The 22,494-nt window shown below is 37.2% G+C and overlaps 1 long non-coding RNA gene across 3 annotated transcripts in view; it reads right to left on the bottom strand.

Moving 5' to 3' along the window:
- LOC115897005 overlaps nucleotides 1-22,494 on the bottom strand; it is a 76,872-nt gene that overhangs the window by 27,562 nt on the left and 26,816 nt on the right. For all 3 annotated transcript variants that reach the window (XR_004056972.1, XR_004056971.1, XR_004056973.1), the window contains one exon: nucleotides 13,067-13,211. This is a non-coding gene — a long non-coding RNA (uncharacterized LOC115897005). The remainder of the gene's footprint in view (nucleotides 1-13,066; nucleotides 13,212-22,494) is intronic.

The raw sequence follows: 22,494 nt of genomic DNA on the forward strand, positions 1-22,494 counted from the left end.
CATCTATTTGATTCCTCTCTGTTTTCTTCTTTATTAGCCTTGCTAGCGGTCTGTCAATTTTGTTGATCTTTTCAAAAAACCAACTCCTGGATTCATTGATTTTTTGGAGGGTTTTTTGTGTCTCTATCTCCTTCAGTTCGGCTCTGATCTTAGTTATTTCTTGCCTTCTGCTAGCTTTTGAATGTGATTGCTCTTGCCTCTCTAGTTCTTTTAATTGTGATGTTAGAGTGTCAATTTTAGATCTTTCCTGCTTTCTCTTGTGGGCATTTAGTGCTATAAATTTCCCTCTACACACTGCTTTAAATGTGTCCCAGAGATTCTGGTATGTTGTATCTTTGTTCTCATTGGTTTCAAAGAACATCTTTATTTCCGCTTTCATTTCGTTATGTACCCAGTAGTCATTCAGGAGCAGGTTGTTCAGTTTCCATGTAGTTGAGCGGTTTTGATTGAGTTTCTTAGTCCTGAGTTCTAGTTTGATTGCACTGTGGTCTGAGAGACAGTTTGTTATAATTTCTGTTCTTTGACATTTGCTGAGGAGTGCTTTACTTCCAATTATGTGGTCAATTTTGGAATAAGTGCGATGTGGTGCTGAGAAGAATGTATATTCTGTTGATTTGGGGTGGAGAGTTCTATAGATGTCTATTAGGTCCGCTTGGTGCAGAGATGAGTTCAATTCCTGGATATCCTTGTTAACTTTCTGTCTCGTTGATCTGTCTAATGTTGACAGCGGAGTGTTGAAGTCTCCCATTATTATTGTATGGGAGTCTAAGTCTCTTTGTAAGTCTCTAAGGACTTGCTTTATGAATCTGGGTGCTCCTGTATTGGGTGCATATATATTTAGGAGAGTTAGCTCTTCCTGTTGAATTGATCCCTTTACCATTATGTAATGGCCTTCTTTGTCTCTTTTGATCTTTGATGGTTTAAAGTCTGTTTTATCAGAGACTAGGATTGCAACCCCTGCTTTTTTTTTGTTCTCCATTTGCTTGGTAGATCTTCCTCCATCCCTTTATTTTGAGCCTATGTATGTCTCTGCATCAACATGGCAGTTTCTTATGCTTTCATCATGTCTTTAGTCATCTATTCAATGGAGTCTTCGGTCAACATTTTTTATCTTCCTACCCTCTTAATTCTTACCTTTGTCACATACAATTCAATACTATAATTCTACTTCTTTACCTTATCATCTACTCCTCCAACTAGAATGCAAACTCCATGAGTGCAGAAATCTCTGTTTTGTTTATTACTACATTTCCAAAACCTAGAATAGTGCCTGGCAAGTCATGATTATTCAATTAAATATTTAGCAATGAGTAAATAAAACCTCTATCAAACTCAATTGTTAATTGATTAAATTACAAATAGAACTAATAATGTATGTTCTAGGATATTTTCTTCCAAAGAGCAAATAAGTATATACTTTGTAAAATGAATTAGAGAGAAGAAGAGTCAGGGAAACTAGTTAAAACACTCAGCTTGTGCAAATGTGAAGTAATACAGATTTGGAAGCAAGACTCTGCAATATGATTAGAATAGAACGGGAAAACTTTGTTTTACTCTGGGAGTTGATGAGAATGTATGAAACAAAAAGTCATAAATAAGACCAAGATAACTTAGTTACCAGGGATTGCTGAGGGCAGAAAAAAAAAAAAAAAGATTATTTCATTCCAACAGGCATTTAAAGTTGTAGAGCTGAAACCAAGGAAAGAAGTACACTACAGATAAGTAGAACATCATTTACAATGGGATACAAGCTGAAAGCTTGAAAAAGAAGAGTTTTTCAGGAATCGAAATAATGAATTAGAAAAAGGTAAGATCAATCCTGGGCCTGGTGATATACTCAAATTTTTAGGAGGAAAGAAGGAAAGGACAAACGGGACATAGGTAAGGCCCATCTAGGAGGTAGGTAGAAACGGAAACACTGGAGTATCAAAGAAGCTGAGAGAATAGTTTAAGAAGATCAAACTCAACAGTGATGAAAGCTTTAAGTAGGTCATAAAAAAATAAGGCCTAAGAAAGCTAGTTGAATTTCTCAACTGGATGATCATAATATTTAAATTATTAAGTCACATAAGAGGAATGTAATTCTGTCATCGTATGTATTTTAATCTGAGGTCTGTTTTCTTTGCATTGCATTTAAAATATACATAAATTTATAACATGCTAGTTTATTAACACTTTGTAGGAAATGATATGTTTTGTTACTGTACTAACAATTTGGCAATTAATAAATTGGCCATTTTAGAGAAGATGATGCAACCTACCCCTTTGCAACAGTCCTAAGTAAAATCTATTAAATTATTTCAGGGTTTACACCTTGATTCCATAGACAGTCTTTCCTGCAACTATTTGACACTGCCATTATAGCTTGAAAGCAGCCATAGACATCATTAGAATGATGGATGTGGCTGTGTTTCAATAAAATTTATTTACAAAACCAGACAACTGACTAGACTGAGCCCATAGGTTGCAGTTTGTCAACTCCTAAGATAGACTAAAACTATGCCAGAAGTGAAAACTATGGTCCTGTGATGTTGTCTATATTGAGATAGAAGCACAAATTTTTTTGTAAACAGCAGGAAACATCCTCTATTATTGTCTCCTAACGTCTCTGATTGTTGCATACTTTATTTTAAATCCAAGCATGTACCAAAGTCTGAAAAATTAAGGGTTCAAATGAACAGGCAGAGAAAAATACATGCTATGACCCTCAGATCAAACAGCTTTCATATATTCATTAATTTATCTTAAACATCTTTATGAGTTGCCAGTGCCAGTGATGCATAAGGAGCTGTGCTGGGTACTATAAGTAACACAAAGATGGGCAATATTCAGTCCCTTTCATCAGGAAGTTAAGAACCCAGTAGAAAAAATAATACATTCTTACATATACAGAATGTTAAATACACATAGAAATGTGTCACAGAAGAAATAAAAATACATTTTTCTAGATGAGGGAGAAATTACTCTTAACTGGCTTGAGGAAATGTGGAAGTTCAGGAGAGAGATCACAGCCCCTTCCCTGAAGGAAATAACATTATGTTGGTACGAAAGTAACTGCTTTTTTTTGCCATTAAAAGTAATAGCAAAAACCGTAATTACTTTTTGCACCTCATATATGAGACATGTCTCATAGACTTGGGTAAGTAAAAATCTAAAAGACAACACCAAGGGAAAGGACATAAAAAACAGAGAGTCCAACATAAATAAAATCCCAGTAATGAAACAATAAAGCTCGGTGAAACAAAAATGAATAATTACTTTTTATAAAAATATAAAGTAATGTGCTAAATGTAGATAAGGCCAGAGAGTTAAATGGGAGCAAGGCATTACTGGGACTTAAAAGGCACTGGAACAGAATGAATCCAGGTTTGGGCAGGTAGAAGCTCATACAGTGTTTTAAGCCCTGCTGAAGAAAAAGAATATATATAAAATTACACATAAAAGTAAATATGTATTCAGAATGAGAAAAGAAGTTACAACCAATTAAAAAGTTTTAAAAGTAGACAAATGCTACAAAAATCACAAGATCCAGAATCGATCTTAATGCTTGGATTATGTTACTATCCGAACTACCCCATTGACCATTGACTGCCTACACTCTTCAATCACATCTCCATAAGATAAAGACTATAACTCAGCCACCTTTCCTCTAGCACAGCTGACTGAAATGCTTTATTGATAGTATATAGAAGTGTATTTCAGCTTCACAAAACATTGTTCATGATGGTAAATTTTTAGGAATACTGTCAAATTTAGGAAAGTGTTTACACTGTGAGATTTCAGGGCATTTCAAATTATCTTGCTCAGTGACTATTTGTAAATATTTCTTAAATTGATAAAAATCTGTCGTTAATGTCCTCATATACTGGCATATCATTCGTTTTATGCTATCTTTCTTGAGGGAAGTAATATGTGTCAAGAATTTAAATCTTTTCCCAGTGTGTTCAGATGATTCATGCCTCATGGGTAATCAGGTTATTAAACAGTTCAGGAACCAATTCATTATTTCTATTTGTAGACCATGTGTCTTCTTTTCAAGGAACTTAAAGGGAAGCAATCTCATACGATGAGGAAACCTGAGGTGTGGCAATATCTATGGACCACTAAGATAATACTTTGAAAAATTCTAATTATGAATTATGTATTTCTACAGTTTGGGAACCTCATTACTTATTTCAATCATCAAAGGTACTAGTGGAAATAGTTAAATTATTTTAAATGTTCAAAAATATATAACCAAAGAAAGCACCATCTTAGGAGGTCATAAAATTAATAATTCCTCCTGATGAAACAGAATTTATTATGATACATTTCTAGTGCCATCTAGTGTTTAAAAGAGTATATATGAATTTCTCAAAGACTAGAGACAAAATAAAATAAGTAAACAATTTAGTTTTAATTTTTATCAACATACATTCTTTGATTCTATATCTCAGTGATGTCATCTAAGATTCTATATTGAAAATTGACAACAAAATAACTAATTTTAAGTCCTCAGAGCTTTTAGAAATTGATTAAATTATTATGCAATAAAAGGAATTAATTCTGTCACTATGCTGAATAAAGACAAGTCAGGACTTCAAGCCACTATAAGACAAAGAGACTAGTTCTCAGTGAAATGTCCAATCAGATAGACATTTTTTGTGGAGTCTTAGGTCAAGAAGAATATGTTTGGTTAAATCAAGTTGAATTTAAGCTGTGTAAGTGATATCTTTTTAAGCAATAATTTATGACTAACTTTATAGCTCTACTAAAGGCAAAAGGTTTTATTTAACAAATCAGTCAACTAACTGTTGCTCTCACCAAATCCAGATATTTAAGTATCTCAATTTAATCAAAATAACATAGCTTGCTTGATTTTACTATTTGCATCCTATAAAAACAATATTACATTAACAAACAAAAGCTTATCTAACTGTTTTTATCATTTAATAAAACCTTTTATTGTTATGTGCCAAACTTAAAACTAGAAATTAAAAATATATTCTGCAAATTCAACATGAGAAATGGGCAGCGGACTTGTTTTCTTTATTCTCCTTTATTTACTATTAATTCATTGACAATATAAAACAGCTGATTTAGATGTCAATAAACTCATATTGCTCTTCTATTCAGAGGTTTTAGACTGAGAAACAAAGTCAAAACAAATTACAGATTCAAAAAACAGATGCATACTTCAAATATCATAAGATCAAGAAAATATCATAATGTTTGTTTTTAACCTAGGTTTACTTTTGAAAACAGAGTAACAAACCACTCCCTTCAACTCACATAGGCATTTGTAACAATGCAGAAATGCCACACAAAGACTACTCTCACTTCACACTGATGAAATGAAATGGTCCATTTTATATGTCAACTTGACCGGGCTAAGGAATGCCCAGTTGGCAAAATATGATTTCTGGGTGTGTCTGTGAGGGTATTTCTGGAAGAGATTAGAATATTAATCAGTAGATTATTAAAGAAGATTTACCCTCATCAATGTGGGTCAGCATCATACAGTTCATTGAGTGCTCAAATAGCACAAAAAGGCAGAAGAAGGGTGAATTTGCCTTTTGCTGCTGCTGAGACATCCATCTTCTCCTGTCTGGAGTACATTGGTGCTCCTGTTTCTGGAGCCTTTGGGCTTGAACTGGAATTATACCACCAGCTTTCCTGGGCCTCCAGCTTACTGATGGCAGGTCCTGGGACTTCTCAGCCTCCATAGTTGCGTGAGCCAATTCTTCAAAATAAATATCTTTCTATATGTCTATACATATACTACTGGCGCTGTTTCTTTGGAAAACCCTGACCAATACAATTGGTGCTTCTACACACAGGTGGATGCACAGTGTTCAGTCCTCAGGAGACTCATCCACACAGGCACCACCCCTTAGTCACCCTGTTTCTGCAGGGGCAATGTTAATTACACTCAGACTGGTCAGTCTAGTCCAGGCTTACATGGGCCGGTAGCACTGTGCCAGGAATTATAGGACTACTTTTCTAGGACTATGTTCCAGGACTACCAGGAAGTCATGGAAGTGTTTGATAAGTTCATTCAAGAAATTTTCAATCAACAGTTTGGCAGTACTGAGCTCCAGTCAACCCCAGAGGAGGAGAACAGGGTGTGCAAGGCGGGCAAGTCGTGCTTGGCTGGGCAGTCCCTGATTGAAACTGTTAGCAACAGCAGCAGTAGGAGTGTGTGAGTGTATGTGAGGAACTGTGTATGTGAAGTGACAAGCAATGCAGATAAGCCTCTCTAATAGCCCAATGGAGTATATTTTGCTGTGAGTCAATCTTTGATCCATAAGCACACATCTTATCTCTCACGTGGCAGGCTCTCAACTACTTTGCTATGCCTGCTAGGTACTAAATAAAAATACTCTGAATGATATCTCCCTTTTTTAAAAAAAAAAAAGCAACTGCAAATGAGAAACATTTTCTGTATCTAGAGAGGAAGCAATTTTTACCTTGTTAGTTTCTGATTAAAGCAGTTGATATTAAATCCCACCTGCTGATTAGAGTTGCAATGTTAAAAAAGCTCCCAGAAATGTTCTTGAATTATTCATCTTTAACCCTAAAATGTATTCTGGTTACAATAGTGGATAGTTAAATCTGGGCTGACAATTCTTACTTATAATCAATTTGAACACTAGTCCTCAAGCTGAATATAGAAATGACAAACAAGAAAGAGTCACAAATTTGACCTGTCATTGTGTTTGCTCATTATTTTTTCCTTTAAACAACCCATTACAAATTGCTTCAAATGTGATATAATCTTATTACATTACAAAAAGTTTTATCATTGGAACATTGTTAAACTGAATTTTTTTATTTTTCAAAAAATAAATTTATAAGAAAGCTGCATATGAATTATATATTTTATTGTATAAAAGGATCTAGAACTGCATGTACCATATGACCCAGCCATCCCACTACTGGGTATATACCCAAAGGATTATAAATTATTCTACTACAAAGACACATGCACACATATGTTTATTGCGGCACTATTCACAATAGCAAAGACTTGGAATCAACCCAAATGTCCATCTGTGACAGACTGGATTAAGAAAATGTGGCACATATACACCATGGAATACTATGCAGCCATAAAAAAGGATGAGTTTGCGTCCTTTGTAGGGACATGGATGCAGCTGGAAACCATCATTCTTAGCAAACTATCACAAGAAGAGAAAACCAAACACCGCATGTTCTCACTCATAGGTGGGAACTGAACAATGAGATCACTTGGACGCGGGAAGGGGAACATCACACACTGGGGCCTATCATGGGGAGGGGGGAGGAGGGAGGGATTGCATTGGGGAGTTATACATGATATAAATGATGAATTGATGGGTGCTGATGTGTTGATGGGTGCAGCACACCAACATGGCATAAGTATACATATGTAACAAACCTGCACGTTATGCACATGTACCCTAGAACTTAAAGTATAATAAAAAAAATAAAAATTAAAAAAAAATTTTTATTTAATCCATTCATTCTATCCTTTTTTCCACATAAAATTGCAATTAAGCAGTCTCAGGCACATGAAAACAAATTATTTTAACTACCTAAGAAGTTCCAATCACACCTACCTTCATTTGATTCTTTCCAATATTTCACAATGTTCTCTACACAGAAATTCTATCTAACTAATAAGTGTTTATTTTTCATCCTTGGGTATTTCTGTTAAATACCCAAGCCAATTTCTAAGGTCCTGTGTTCAAAGAAAATCAATATTAGTGCATTCCTTTTCACATATGCATGAAAAATAAGCTTTAAGATGCCTTGTGAAGCTTTCCTCTGTAAGATAAATAATTGTTTCTTTTTTTTTTGTTAGGTCTTTACCCCAAATCCTCTAAGTCAAAAGAGTTTATTTACTTAAAAATCCATTTGTTTGTTCTTTCATTTAATATTAAAATTCTTTCTTGATTCTGAAAAAGCTGGAAGCATTTTACAGATTTAAAGGACATTTTTTTTTTTCAGAATACACACAAAGGGAAGCAAAGATCAGTAAAAATGTTTAAAGAGTGTCATAAGAAAAGGAGCAAACGCCTTACGATATGAGACAGTTAATCTTTTATTATGCAATCCTGGATAAGCCAGTTTCAGTTTTCGAATTTCTAAGAGTCCCACAATGGTGAAAATCATTAAGCCACTTACCAGAGCTTAATGCTAATCATGCCACACAGATTGTCAATGTTCTCTTGCCCACACTAGTTCAGGTGACATTTTATGGACCAAGTGAGCAAGAGGAGATGAGACAAAATGGCCTGAGGAGCAAATCAGACCAGCCCAATGGGGGCAGTGAGCCTGGCTGGGAAAGCTGGAAACAACAAAGTCACATGGTGACCTGGAGAGAGAGCCTTCTCTGTAGGTTCCACTTTAAGCTGTACCCCTTCCAGTCTGACCATTCTCAGCATCTCTGCCTCCATCACACTGACCCAAGACACTAGCTTTCACCTTTCCTGTGTCACCACAGTAGTCTCCCAACTAGCTTTCCTGCTTCTACTCTTGTCCCCATGTATTATAATAACAGATATACAGTAGATTTTAGCCCCATCTGTTGGCTATCAATTATTATAATTACATATATTTAATAATATATTATCTATAATATATTTAATATCTATTATAATTTTCTATTATCCAACTATCTAGAATAATCAAACATATTATATATAATTGAATATATTATATATTTAATATTATATATTAAATTATATATTTTAATTTATATATAATAATTCTAATATATTAAATATATAATACATTTAATATAATAATCAGTAGCCAATAGGTGGGGCCACTTGTCTACTACATATCTATTATTATAATACATGGGGCCAAGAGTAGAAGCAGGAAAGCTAGTTAGGAGACTACTGTAGTAGCACAAGAAAGGTAAAAACTAGTGCCTTGGGTCAGTGTGATGGGGCAGAGATGCTGAGAATGGTCAGATTGGAAGGGGTACAGTTTATCAAATATATTTTTATATATTTACAATATTTTTATATAATTACAATAAATATATGATAATATATTTACAGTTTATCAAATATAACTATCAAATATAATTATCAAATATATATTATTAAATATTAATATATATTATATTATATAATTAAATGTATTATATTTCCTGATTCCACTCTTGGCCCCATCTATTATAGTAATATATATAATAGATTATTCTTCACATAGCAGCCAGAAGAATCCACTTAAAATATAACTTGGATCATATCACTCTCCTCTCCAAAACTCTTTGACAGCTTTCTATTACACCCAGAATAAAATCAACCTCATTTACTATAACTTCAAGGACCTACTGTGAGCTAGCTCCAGGATATATATATTAGGCCTCATTTACCACCACATTCTCTCCAGTCATACTGACTCCCTTGATCTTTCTCAAATACATCAAGAACACTCTCACTTCAGATTCTTATGGTTGCTGTCTTCTTTGCCTCAAACATTCTTTCTTCAGATATTTGCTTGCTGATACTCTCACTTCAATCAAGTCTTCTAATCAAACATCTCAAAGATGTCTTCCATGACCATGCCATCTAAAATGACTGCTGCCTGTCACTCTTAGTACCACACCTGCCTTTCGTTTTCTCTTCATAGCACTTACAATTATCATTTATTTGTATGAGAATTGACTGTCTCCACCGCTAGAATGTAAGATCCATGTGGACAGAAACATTGATATCTTTTTAACAGTGTCCTTCACTTAGAACAGTAACTGGTACATATGGTGCTCACTATACACTTATTGGATAAAGAAATATTAAGTAAGAAACTCTTGATAGACAGGGAGGAATTTAAGGAAGTCTAGAGTTTCCAGTTCTTAAGGTGGTATTAAACTACAAAAAACGTATTTGATATTGCTTAAAGAAAACTGTTGATCTCCTGACATCACAAACTGATGTTCACATTTGGATGTTTGAAAGGTACCTAAAACTCAAACCCATGCTTGATCTTACCCCAAAACCAGTGTTTCCAGGTTCTAGGTTACCAATTTCTGACAGTTTTATGTTCTGACCATGTTCAAAGTACCCTCTGTATCTCCACCTCTCTAATCACTTCTCAGGTCTAAGTTACAAAAAGGTCCATCACACTCAGCTGTTAACATTACATCCATCCTCATCTATCCCCAGTCTACACTCCACTGTCATCAAAGTGATACCTTTAAAATGTGAATCAGGTTATCCCCACATTCACCAACACATCCCACACACATACACACAGTCACTTCCACCTAAAGTGCTTCAAGGCTTCCCAGTTCTTTTATAATAAAGGCAAAATTCTTAACACTGTCTCCAAGGCCTTGCATGGCCTGGCCCTGTCGACCTCACAATCACTATCTTGCCTTCTATGTTGGTTCTCTGCTTTCAAGGCATACAGTCCCTCACTCTCCTCACACAGAGCTTACAGTCCACTTTCCTTCTATGAGAATGCCCTTCCTCCTTGTCCCTTCTCACTCCCTCCTTCTTGGCACAGCTGATTTCTACTCATTCCTTAGAATGAGTGGATTATATTTCACAAAAATGGCCACAACAACACTTTTGTTCATATGAGCTTCCCCAGAACCTTGACTCACTCCTATAAAGAGGTGGATTCTATTTTCTCTTCCCCTTTAAGCTGGCCATAACTTTGTAACCACCTTCAGAACAAAACAGTAGAAGCAACACCATGATACAACTTCTGTCTGCCTCTTTCTGTCTCAGAATTCTCATACCTGGAACCCAGCAATGAGAAAGTCCAGGCCTCATGGAGAGGTCCCGTGTGTGCTGTGGTCAAGATCCCCCTGCTAAGGTCCTTGCCAATAGTCAGGTGGATGACTAAGCTCTCAGACGACTCCAGCTCCCAGCTATAGAGTCTCCTCCTTTCCCCGTACCCTCCAACCAGGTCTTTAAATCTTCCATTCGAGACCCAGATATCATGAAGCAGAGATAAAAATTCTCTCTATGTCCTGAACAAATTCCTGATCCAGAGAATTTTTAGCATAAATTTTGTTTTCTGCCACTGACTTGGGCCAATTTGTTACCAAGCAGTAAATAACTGAAAGAGATCTCACTCAAAGTCCCCATCCTAAAGGGAGCTTCCTCTAGCTAGGACAGAATCCTCTTCCAGAGCTCCACAGACCTCTTTCACAGAAACGTTTTATGTTTATTTGTGTGATTACTTAGCTTTGAATTCTCAAGTATGTTGGATCTATCTTTTTTTCTCTCTAGTTTCTGTCTATTCTTTAAGTCAGATAAAATCAAAATTGAGTTTATTATTTTAATGTGAGTGACGTCCTAGATGACCAATTGCCCAGGCTTTATGAATCTCCTCTGGTCAAACTTCTACTGTTAATTTGCTATTTCTCTATTTTCATTACATATTTGCAATATTTACTTTTCTCACTGAGTGACTCTAGGTAAAAATTAAAAATACTATTTATGCTAACATACTATATAATTTTATTACCTCACATAGGTTTATAAATATTTTCCAAACCTTCAACTATCTGAAAGTTAAAACAGTTGGTGCTCTCTTGCTTCTTATCTTCTCCAAAATTTTATATCTGCTGTTATTTTGATTATGTTACAAAGCATTAGGTCTGATTACACCTATTCTATGCATCATAAACATTCATAATATAGTAAAAACATAGACAATAGACAATGAACACTAGACACTAGAGTCAGAAATGCCTACATATAAATCCTGTCTCGGCTAGTCAATAGATCTGTGATCTTGGCGGGAAAAATTTCCTTTTTCCAAGACACTTTAACTTCGGAAGAAACAAGTCTAGAAGTTAATGACATCTTCCCAGTTTATAAGGTAATTGTGAGAAAATGCCCAGTAAAAAATGGTTACTTAACATGTGATAAGTAATCAGCTTATCATGAGTGGCATATGCATACATGCTTTGAATGTTGCATTATGTGACCCAGAAAAAATGTAAAAGGACTGCACAACTTTACAGTCCTTTATTTTGCAACTGTAAACGGTACTAGATAATATTGAGATAACTAAAACAAGTTGTTTTTACACCAAAGACCTTCCCCAAAGTTAATTTTTAAGTCATAAATTTTTAAAGATCCATACAGAAAGTTAAATGTGAAAATTGGAGTTATCTCTCAAATTCATCTTCTTAGTGGATTCCAATCCACATCAATACTGAAAACACACTTCTGCTACATTTGCTTTCTAAAACAGTTCAAGGGCTCGGTGGGGCTCGGAAGCAGGTAGCTTTATGAGGAGCTGATCTTGGAGAGTAGGGAAGGGACAAGAGCTGTAGGGAGTTGGGACTTGATGATTCTTATGATAATCTTCTGAGAATCTCTCTCCAAATTGCCACATGCAGAATTGGAAACTGAAGAATTCATTCACTGGTTCCTGTCACTGACTTTTGGATGAGCATTGTCTCTGGGGGTTCTAATTCCCCCTGCACTTTTGAGCTGCACTGAACTCATGGGCCAAGTAGGTTACTCTGGCATTGGAGAATACCCTAAAAGTTCAAAGGTATGCAGCATATTAAGATGGAACAGCTGCCAGCACAAGTTGAGTCCGAGCTCACACAGAACTGCCCATAGGCAATGACTGAAACTCTCAGGTAGACCAAAGAGATGTGGTGAGGGGCAGCAAAGGCCTCTGCTATAATACAGTCCTTGCACTCCTCAGATGTGCCCATGCACCATACTGAGTCCACTCTGTCATAGATTCCTTAAAAGGTTGCTGGTCACAATCTGACTGTAAGTAATATTCATCATCTCCTTCCTCCCTAGCCCCTTCTGGATTTCCCTCACATCTCCCTCATCTTTAGCTCATCTAAGGTGCTTGTTTGTCAGGATGACCCAGATCTTCACTACTGAGGAGTCTATGCCCTTGATTGTTTGGTCTTTGCCAGGACTTGGTTGCTGCAACTGCCCATGATTGTTATCAGCAGACCTGGAATTATGAAGAGACACTCCAGGGAATCTCTCAAAATCTAGACATAAGCCTTCCTTCTTCCATTATGTAACTGACTCTATTGCTTCTTGAAATAAAATTGGGTTAATTACCCTTTCTAGTATAGTAGCCCTTTCTTTACCTGCTGGTCCTTTGGCATGAGAATCTCCAAGTGACCAAATGGCAGCATATAGTTTCAGGTTCAATGGACCACCTAGGGTATCCCTTACTGGAAACATACTTCATCATCCATCCTCCAGAAACTAGGATCTTCAACCTAACAGAGCCTGCAGAAAGGAGAATGAAGTCTGTAAGTAAGTCACTCAGAGTAATGAGGAGAACATCACTTTTGTGTATTAGTCCATTTTCATGCTGTTGATACAGACATACCCAAGACTGAGCAATTTACAAAAGAGAGAGGTTTATTGGACTCACAGTTCCATGTCACTGGAGAGGGCTCACAATCATGGCAGAAGGTGAAAGGCACATTTCACATGGCAGCAGGCAAGAGAAGAGAATGAGGAGGAAGCAAAAGCAGAAACCCCTTAAAAAACCATCAGATCTATGAGACTTATTTACTACCAAGAGAACAGTATGGGGAAAACTGCCCCCATGATTCAATTATCTCCCACCAGGTCCCTCCCACAACATGTGGAAGTACAATTCAAGATGAGATTTGGGTGGGGACACAGAGTCAAACCACATCATTCTGCCCCAGTCCCTCCAAAATCTCATGTCGTCATATTTCAAAAACAATCATGTCTTCCAAAGAGTCCCCCAAAGTCTTAACTCATTTCAGCATTAACTCAAAAGTCCACAGTCCAAAGTCTCATCCAAGACAAAGCAAGTCCCTTCCATCTATGAGCCTGTAAAATCAAAACACGTTAGTTACTTCCTAGATACGATGGGAGTACAGGCAAACTTCTGCCTGGGCAACTAGTTGTTTCCATGTATCTGAAATCTAGGCAGAGGTTCCCAAACCCTAATTCTCGACTTCGGTGCACTTGCAGGCTCAACACCACATGGACAATGCCAAGGCTTGGGGCTTGCACCCTCTGAAGTCACAGCTTGAGCTCTATGTTGGTCCCTTTTAGCCACAGCGGGAGCAGCTGAGATGCAGGGCACAAAGTCCCTAGACGTGGCCCAGGAAACCACTTTTCCCTCCTGGACCTCTGGGCCTGTGATTGCAGGGGCTGCTGGAACACCTCTGACATGCCCTGGAGATATTTTCCCCATTGTCTTGGGAATTAACATTCGGCCTCACATTACTTATACAAACTTCTGCAGCTGGCTTGAATTTTTCCTCAAAAAATGGGATTTTCTTTTCTATCCCATTGTCAGGCTGCAAATTTTCTGAACTTTTATGCTCTACTCCCCTTGTAAAAAGGCACCCAAGTCACATCTTGAATGCTTTGCTGCTTAAAAATCTCTTCCGCCAGATACCCTAAATCATCTCTCTCAAGTTCAAAGTTTCACAAACCTCTATGGAAGGAGCAAAATGCCACCAGTCTCTTTGCTAAAACATAACAAGAGTCACCTTTGCTCCGGTTCCCAAGAAGATCCTCATCTCCATCTGAAACTACCTCGGCCTGGATTTCATTGTCCACATGATTATCAGCATTTTGGTCAAAGTCATTCAACAAGTCTGTAGGAAGTTTCAAACTTTACCACATTTCAATGTCTTCTTCTGAGCCCTCCAAACTGTTCCAACCTCTGCCTGTTACCCAGTTCCAAAGTCACTTCCATATTTTCAGGTATCTTTTCAGCAGCACCCTACTCTGCAGGTACCGATTTACTGTATTAGTTCATTTTCATGCTGCTAGTAAAGACATACCCAAGACTAGGCACTTTACAAAAGAGAGAGGTTTATTGAACTAACAGCTCCATGTTGCTGGGGAGGCCTCACAATCATGGCGGAAGGTGAAAGGCACATGTCACATGGCAGCAGACAAAAGAAGACAATAAGGAGGAAGTAAAAGCAGAAACCCCTTAAAAAGACCCTCAGATCTCATGAGACTTATTTAATACCATAAGAATGGTATGGGGGAAACCACCCCCTTATTTCAATTATCTCCCACCGGTTCCCACACACAACACATGGGAATTACCGGAGTACAATTCAAGATGAGATTTCGGTGGGGACGCAGAGCCAAACCATATCACTTAATAAGTTAGGAATCGGGGGCAGTAGGAGGGGAACATCATTTGGCTAATCTTGAGCTGCAAGATTCCTAGAATTCTTATTTCAAATTTTAAAAAGTGGATAGTCACAAAGAGACAAATCCCATATAATTCCACTTTTATAAAGTATGTCAAATGAACTGAGACAAAAAATGAAATGGTGTTTACCAGGACCTGGGGAAAAGGAGATGGAGAAGTCATTGTTTGATGGGTTTAGAGTTTCAGTTTTGTAAGATAAAAAGTGGCCGGGCGCGGTGGCTCACGCCTGTAATCCCAGCACTTTGGGAGGCAGAGGCAGGTGGATCACAAGGTCAAGAGATCGAGCCATCCTGGGTAAGACAGTGAAACCCCGTCTCTGCTAAAAATACAAAAAATTAGCCGGGCGCGTTGGCAGGCCCCTGTAGTCCCAGCTACTCGGGAGGCTGAGACAGGAGAATGGCGTGAACCCGGGAGGCGGAGCTTGCAGTGAGCCGAGATCACGCCACTGCACTCCAGCCTGCGTGATGAGCAAGACTCCATCTCAAAAAAAAACAAAAAAAAAAACAAAAAAAAAGAGTTCTGAAGATGGATGACAGTGATGACTGCATAACAAGATGAATGTATTTAATACCATTGAACCGCACACTTAAAATGATTAATATGGCAAATCTTATGTATATTTTACTCCAATAAAAACAATTATTGGGGGGGAAACAACTGTATACTAGTCCCTGGCAAGGACCTTTATGGGGGCAGTTGAGAGCTTGCTAGAAAACATCAACCACTTTGGAGTTACAAAACGTAAGTGTGGGCTGGGCACAGTGGCTCACTTCTGTAATCCCAGCACTTTGGGAGGCCAAGGCAGGTGGATCATGAGATGAGGAGTTCAAGACCATTCTGAACAAGATGGTGAAACCCTGTCTCTACTAAAAATACAAATAAATAAATAAGCCAGGTGTGGTGACAAGCACCTGTAATCCCAGCTACTCGGGAGGCTGAGGCAGAGAATTGCTTGAACCTGGGAGGCGGAGGTTGCAGTGAGCCAAGATCATGCCACACTGCACTCCAGCCTGGGCAACAGAGCAAGACTCTGCCTCAAAAAACAAACAGACAAAAAAAAAAAACACATAAGTGTGAATCTTGTCTTCATTGCTTCTTAAGGAGTGCCCTTTGGCAAGTGATTTAACTATTTGAGACACAGCGTTTTTCATTTGTAATATGGAAATAATAATGATATCTAACTCATAGTATCTTGTGAGAAATAAGATTTTGTAAATAAATATTTTTATAAACTCTAAAGCTCGGTACACTTGGGAAGTATTTTTAGTATCAAAAATAATGATGACAAGAAATCCAGTTACAGGAAATTCTTGACTTCCTTCTAAGCTACACATTCTCAAACTATACATTGATGCCTTTTAATTGCCTTTCATATGTCAAATGTGAAATATCATTACCTCAAAAAAAATCATTTCTAGCATGAGAATCTGCTTTCTTCTATGACCAGCTTAGACTTCATGGTGCGTAATTATGAAGTCTAAGCTGGTCATAGAAGAAAGCAGATTTTTCCGTTTTGCAAATGCCCTCTACTCCCAAGACTCTCGTTCTCATGTTTGTCATGAAAACTCTTCTTACCTAAGCCTGAGCAGCTAACTATGCTGAAGAGCACACGTGACTAAGACAGATTAGTTTAATGTCTAGAGATTCCCTGACACTCAGACCTCCTCTAAGGTCCTAGAAGGAAAACGTCAGTCTGTCTCATTCTCCTGACAGATTTCATGCCCTTTTCCCTTGAATTCACTTTTGGGAAGAAAATGATATTTTATGTCACTTAACCTTAAACAAACCACATCCTTCTATCATCCAATGTCTTTATCTGAGGAATGAATTTGACTTGGGGGTATGTCTTCTATTTTATGGAATTGTGATTGAGCTAGGCACTTACCATAGTGGCCATCAACCTATTAAGATGAGGAAACACTGATGATAAGTGTAGAATCTTGGCAGTAATGACTCTGACCTTAAAGAGGATATCCATAGATTTCCATCCTTCTCACAAACTCATGATTACTACCTTCTCAATCACCTCCACAATGTTTTACAAAAACAAGCAAGCACTACATTTAAAAACAAGCCTATTCCTGCTGTGGTCTGGATGTTGTGTTCCTCCAAAGGTCAAGTTGAAACTTAATCCCCATTGTGATGGAATTAAGAGGATGGACTTTTTTGAGAAGTGATTAACTTATGAGGGCTCCACCCTCGTGAATTAATGCCCTTTTAAAAGAGGCTTCAGAGAGTGACCTGGCCCTTTGGTCCCTCCTGCGATGTAAGAACACGATGTTCATTTCTTTGGGAGGATGCGGCCAAAAGGCACCATGTGGGAAGCAGAGAGTGGGCAGTTACTAGACCCTAAATCTGCCAGCACCTTGGACACTACACCACAGCCTCCAGAACGGTGAGAAATAAATTTTTATGCTTTATAAATTACCTGCTCTACAGTGTTTTGCATAGCAGCAGAAATGGATTAAGTCAAACACTTTCAACTTTTTTCTATCTTTGTTTTTGTTGAAATCTGCCTTTACTTAAGAATAAGGTACAAGGGTGTGTGTGTGTGTGTGTGTGAAGAAATGAGTGGAATATTATTTTCCCACCCCCCAAATAATCTTGTTCATACTCTCAGGTACCACAGCCTACCACCTTGAGACTACTGGGGAAATAGGAAAAAGGATACACAAGACAAGGGGAGAAGAAGAAGGTCTGTGGGACTAATGAGCACTCTAAGGAGAGCAGGGACAAAGTAAGACTCTAAACAGAGAGTGAAGCTTCTCTCTCTCTCACTTCCTCTGATTTTAAGTGTATGAGTAACACCCAGACACACACACATGCAAAGAAAGCTAGGGTTACTGATAAGGGAGGAGGCCATGATGAAGCAGTGAATGGGTGACAGGGAAAGCAGAAAGAAACAAAAATATCTATTGGTCATTGCTTGGTGCCTCTTTTAGTTTTCTAGTGCTGCCGTAAGAAATAACTACGAATTTAGCTCCTTAAAACAACACAGGTTTATTATCTCACTGTTCTGTAAGTCAGAAATCCTACACTTGGATAGTTTCTCTGGGTCCCGCGAGACTGAAATCAAGACATCCACAGGGCTGGACTCCTTTCTGGAATCTCTGAAGATGAACCTGATTCCACTTTGGCAGAATTGATTACATGCAGTTGTAGGACTGGGGCACTTATTTTCTTGCTAACTATAGGCCAGGGGTTGTTCTCAGCTTCAGGTTGAGAACAGGTTACTGCCCACATTCCTTGGCTCACAGCAACATTGGACCAAGTCTTTCACATGCTTCGACTCCCTCTGACTTCCCCATCTGCCATATCTCTAATGTTTCTGCCTCCATTTTCTACCTTTGAGGGCTCATATGATTACAGCGGGCCCAATTAGAGTCAGCTGATTAGTGACCTTAATCACATGTATAGAGACTTTCAGGACAATGTCTAGATTAGTATTTGGTTGAATAACCAGGGGATGGAAATCTTGGATGGACAACTTTAGAAATCTGCCTACTGTACTGTGAAGTGCCATGCTGGCATGATAAATTTCATATATTATCAAATTTAATTTTCCAAAAAATAGTATAACCAGGTGATAGGTATTGTTATCACTAAAAACAATAGCAACAACAAAAATCTTCCTATTGTTTGTTTCCAGCCAATGATAGCTATCAAGCTACTTTAAAACATCTCTAAAAGGATTTTATTTTTAAAGTTATATATTTAAAAAATAACTTGTCAAAGAACATGTCTGTTGCATAAGCAAGGGACAAGTATAACTGAGGTTATTTTGGATCATTTTAAAGAAAATCCAAACCTGCCTTCTCTCTATGCTCATTTCCATAGTGTGACCAAAAATCCTAATGCTGAATTAGTGATCATGGCATTTCCATGGCAACACACCAGGGTGCCTCCAGCATAAGGCCTTCTTCTCTTAACTGCAGCATAAACAATTCACCTGATTATGGGCTATTAAAAAGCCACAGACAAGGACCTGTAAGTAGAAAAATAAAGGGAAGGTTCTGGTAATGTACATTGGAATACATTTTGGCAATCCCTAACAAGCAACATGAGAAAGAAGATACTGAGAAAATGGTAAAGAATTCTTCCAATTGGATTTTGCAAAAATTGGACAGGTTCTCAGCCAGCTGACTTTGTGGAAGTGCTTCTGCGAGATTTTAGGATAGTTTTTCTCTGTAGAAAGTGCTGATTTTTAAATATTTCTCTTTCCTTCTCCCTCATTGTCCACACACACAAAAATTCTTTTCTCACTACATAGACACAAAAGTAAGAAAGTTTATGACATAGTTTTGTTATGTATATATTATTTTAAGCTGAGAGAGAGAAGTAAAAGAATATACAATTTGGATTTTTTTTATATCAGAAACAAAGCCCAGGAAGAAAACAGCTTTTTAAAAACATCATTCACAATGTTTCTTTAAACCCAGCAAAATCCATACCACTGTCCTGGTAGGTGTCTTACAAATTGTGAGTAGATAAACTTTGAATTGAGCCTTTCCAGACAGACCCCTTACTGTTGTATGTATCCTTGTCTAGGCTGTCAACTAATGCAGAGATTTCTGTCTACCTTATCATTTTTTAAAATTCAAATACTCATGGAGGAAGACATGTTTTAAGTCACATTAAAGTGAATGTGTTTTATCAAGGACAGTATCTTACTCTCCAGCTGTTCAGAGTCCACCACTATCCTTAAGAAAAAGGGGGTAAAACCACTTCCCTTTAGGCACATCCTTCCTATATACCCCCTAGGCTGCCTTTTTATAAGTTCTTCCCCCAGGGTGATATTGCTATGCATTTCACATTTTGGCTTTAACCCATGCTGACCTTGTGTTCATATGGCATGTTTTGCCTGTGTAAAATGTTCCGGAAGATACATTTTGAGGATTTATACAGTTGATGACTCCACCGTTGAAAGTTTTAATACAAAAGACTCTCTTGTCTCTGACAATGTCACCATTTTACCAGAATAATCATTTGCAAAATTATTATTCAACAAAGTTAACACTGTCATCTGACAGAGCCTTACAGGAAAAGCTTACACACACAAAAAAAACTACACAAAGAAAATAAGGTCTATCAATATCATAAGAGCCTTTTGATATGACCTAGTAAAGTATTGTATGGTGATCAATACACAAAGCAACCAATGCAGCCATTTAAAGCTGTTAGCATTCATAAGTAGTTGTGTCAACAAGACCTCTGTTTCATTTTGAAAATTGAATTGTATTTTATGTGGAATGTTGAATCACAGGTATGACTATCTTATAAAGTCTAAAAGATAAACAATAACCAATGAATCATATCTCTCAATTGGCAAGGAAGAGTCAGAAAGGCCCTGAAGACATTTGGGAGATGTTGCAGACAGACACAACCTTGGCACAGTGGGAAGAGTATGGGCTTTAGGGTCAGGCAGAATTTTCTCCCAGTCCCAGTACTTGGCAGTTTACAAACCGGTCACCTTGGGCAAGTTGCTTAACTTCTCTGGACCTTAGTTTTCACAAGTTTAATGTATGGATAATTAGAAGGACATATAACACGTTTTCTGAATCAAGATTCTTCAAAGAGTGAAATAGGGGAGAGGGGTACTGTTAATAACTAAACCAGCATGACAGGATTAACCGATACTGTGAGAGAGAGGCAAGCCAGGATGTATGGCCATCGTATCAGGATAATTAAAAACCGGTGCCTACACTGACAACACTAAATGCGGGTAAGGATGTGGAACAACAGGAGCTCTCATTCATTGCTGATGGGGATGCAAAATGGTGCAGTCACTTTGGAAAACAGTTTGACAGTTTCTTGCAAAAGTAAACACAATTTTACCTGGAGATCCAGCAATTGTGCCCTTTGGTATTTACCCAAATAAATGGAAAACTTACCTCCTTATAAAAATATGCACATTGATGTTTATAGTAGCTTCATTCATAATTGCCAAAACTTAGAAACAACTAAGATGTCCTTCAGTAGATGGGTGGGTAAACTTTGGTACATCCAGACAACAGAAGATTATTCATCATTAAAAAGAAATGAGGTATCAAGCCATAAGAAGACATGGAAGAAACTTAAATTCATATTACTCAGTGAAAGAAACCAATCTGAAAGAGCTACATGCTGTATGAATCCAAATATATGACATTCTGGGGAAAGATGAAACTATGGAGATAGTAAAAACATCAGTGGTTGCCAGGGATTAAAAGCCAGGAAACAATGAGTAGGCAGAGCACATGGATTTTTTAGGACAGTGAAACTACTCTGAATGATACCATAATAGTAATTACACGTTCTTATAAATTTGGCCAGCCACGTAGAATGTAAAATACCAAGAGTGAACACTAATGTAAACTACGCACTTCCAGTGATTATGAGTCAATGTAGGTTCATCAGTCATAACAAATGTACCATTTAGGTGGAGGATGTTGATAGTGGGAAAGATTGTACATATGTAGCGGGAGGGAGTATATATATATATATATGTGTGTATATATATATATATATATACACACACACATATACCTTCAGCTCAATTTTGCTGTGAACCCAAAATCGCTCCAAGAAATAACATCTATTAATTTTTAAAAAGGAAGAAGGAAAAAAGTAAGTGCCTAATACCGTGAGGTTGTTGTGACAACTAATAAAAATATATAAACACTTAGCACATAGTCTACACTAAACAAAAATCAGTCTTTCTGTTTCTTTTCCTCTCTTTTGACCTTGAAAAACACAAATAAGAACACAATCTTAGTACTTATAACAATGAAGAGATTATGTATCATCTAACAGTATTTATAACTCAGTCTATTTCCCCATTAAAATATTACAGATTAGAATCTATTTATTATAACAATATATACTCTACAATCCACACATTTAATCATGCCTGTTAAATGAGTGACTGAATAAATAAATGAGTCACAAACTCTTCTCTTTTCTACAACACTCTTTTTGCACTTGACTCTGCCATTCTTCATGTATTAGTGGACAGAGGACAGGACCTTGATGTCTGAATTCACCAGCTTCATGAGCTTGGGAAAGTCACTTAAACTCTTTGTACCTCAATTCTCTCATTTGTCAAACCAGCAATCATTAAACTCTTTGAGATAATGGCTGGGAATACATAGTACTTTGCTTAAAATATAACTACCTAATAACATTACTTTCCTTCTTTCTTCTGTCCTTATGACGTTTCCATTTGACCCCTACAATTTTGTCTCCTAAATATAAACATTTTTTTAGAGGTTTCTGGTACATACATTTCTCCTAAATATAAGTATTTTTTAGAGGTTTCTGGTCCCTGGTTATCACACATTTTTTCAGGTAAACTGGTTAATCACTAACTAT

Source organism: Rhinopithecus roxellana, chromosome 4 (genome assembly GCF_007565055.1).
Source record: "Rhinopithecus roxellana isolate Shanxi Qingling chromosome 4, ASM756505v1, whole genome shotgun sequence".
In the NCBI taxonomy this organism is placed as follows: domain Eukaryota; kingdom Metazoa; phylum Chordata; class Mammalia; order Primates; family Cercopithecidae; genus Rhinopithecus; species Rhinopithecus roxellana.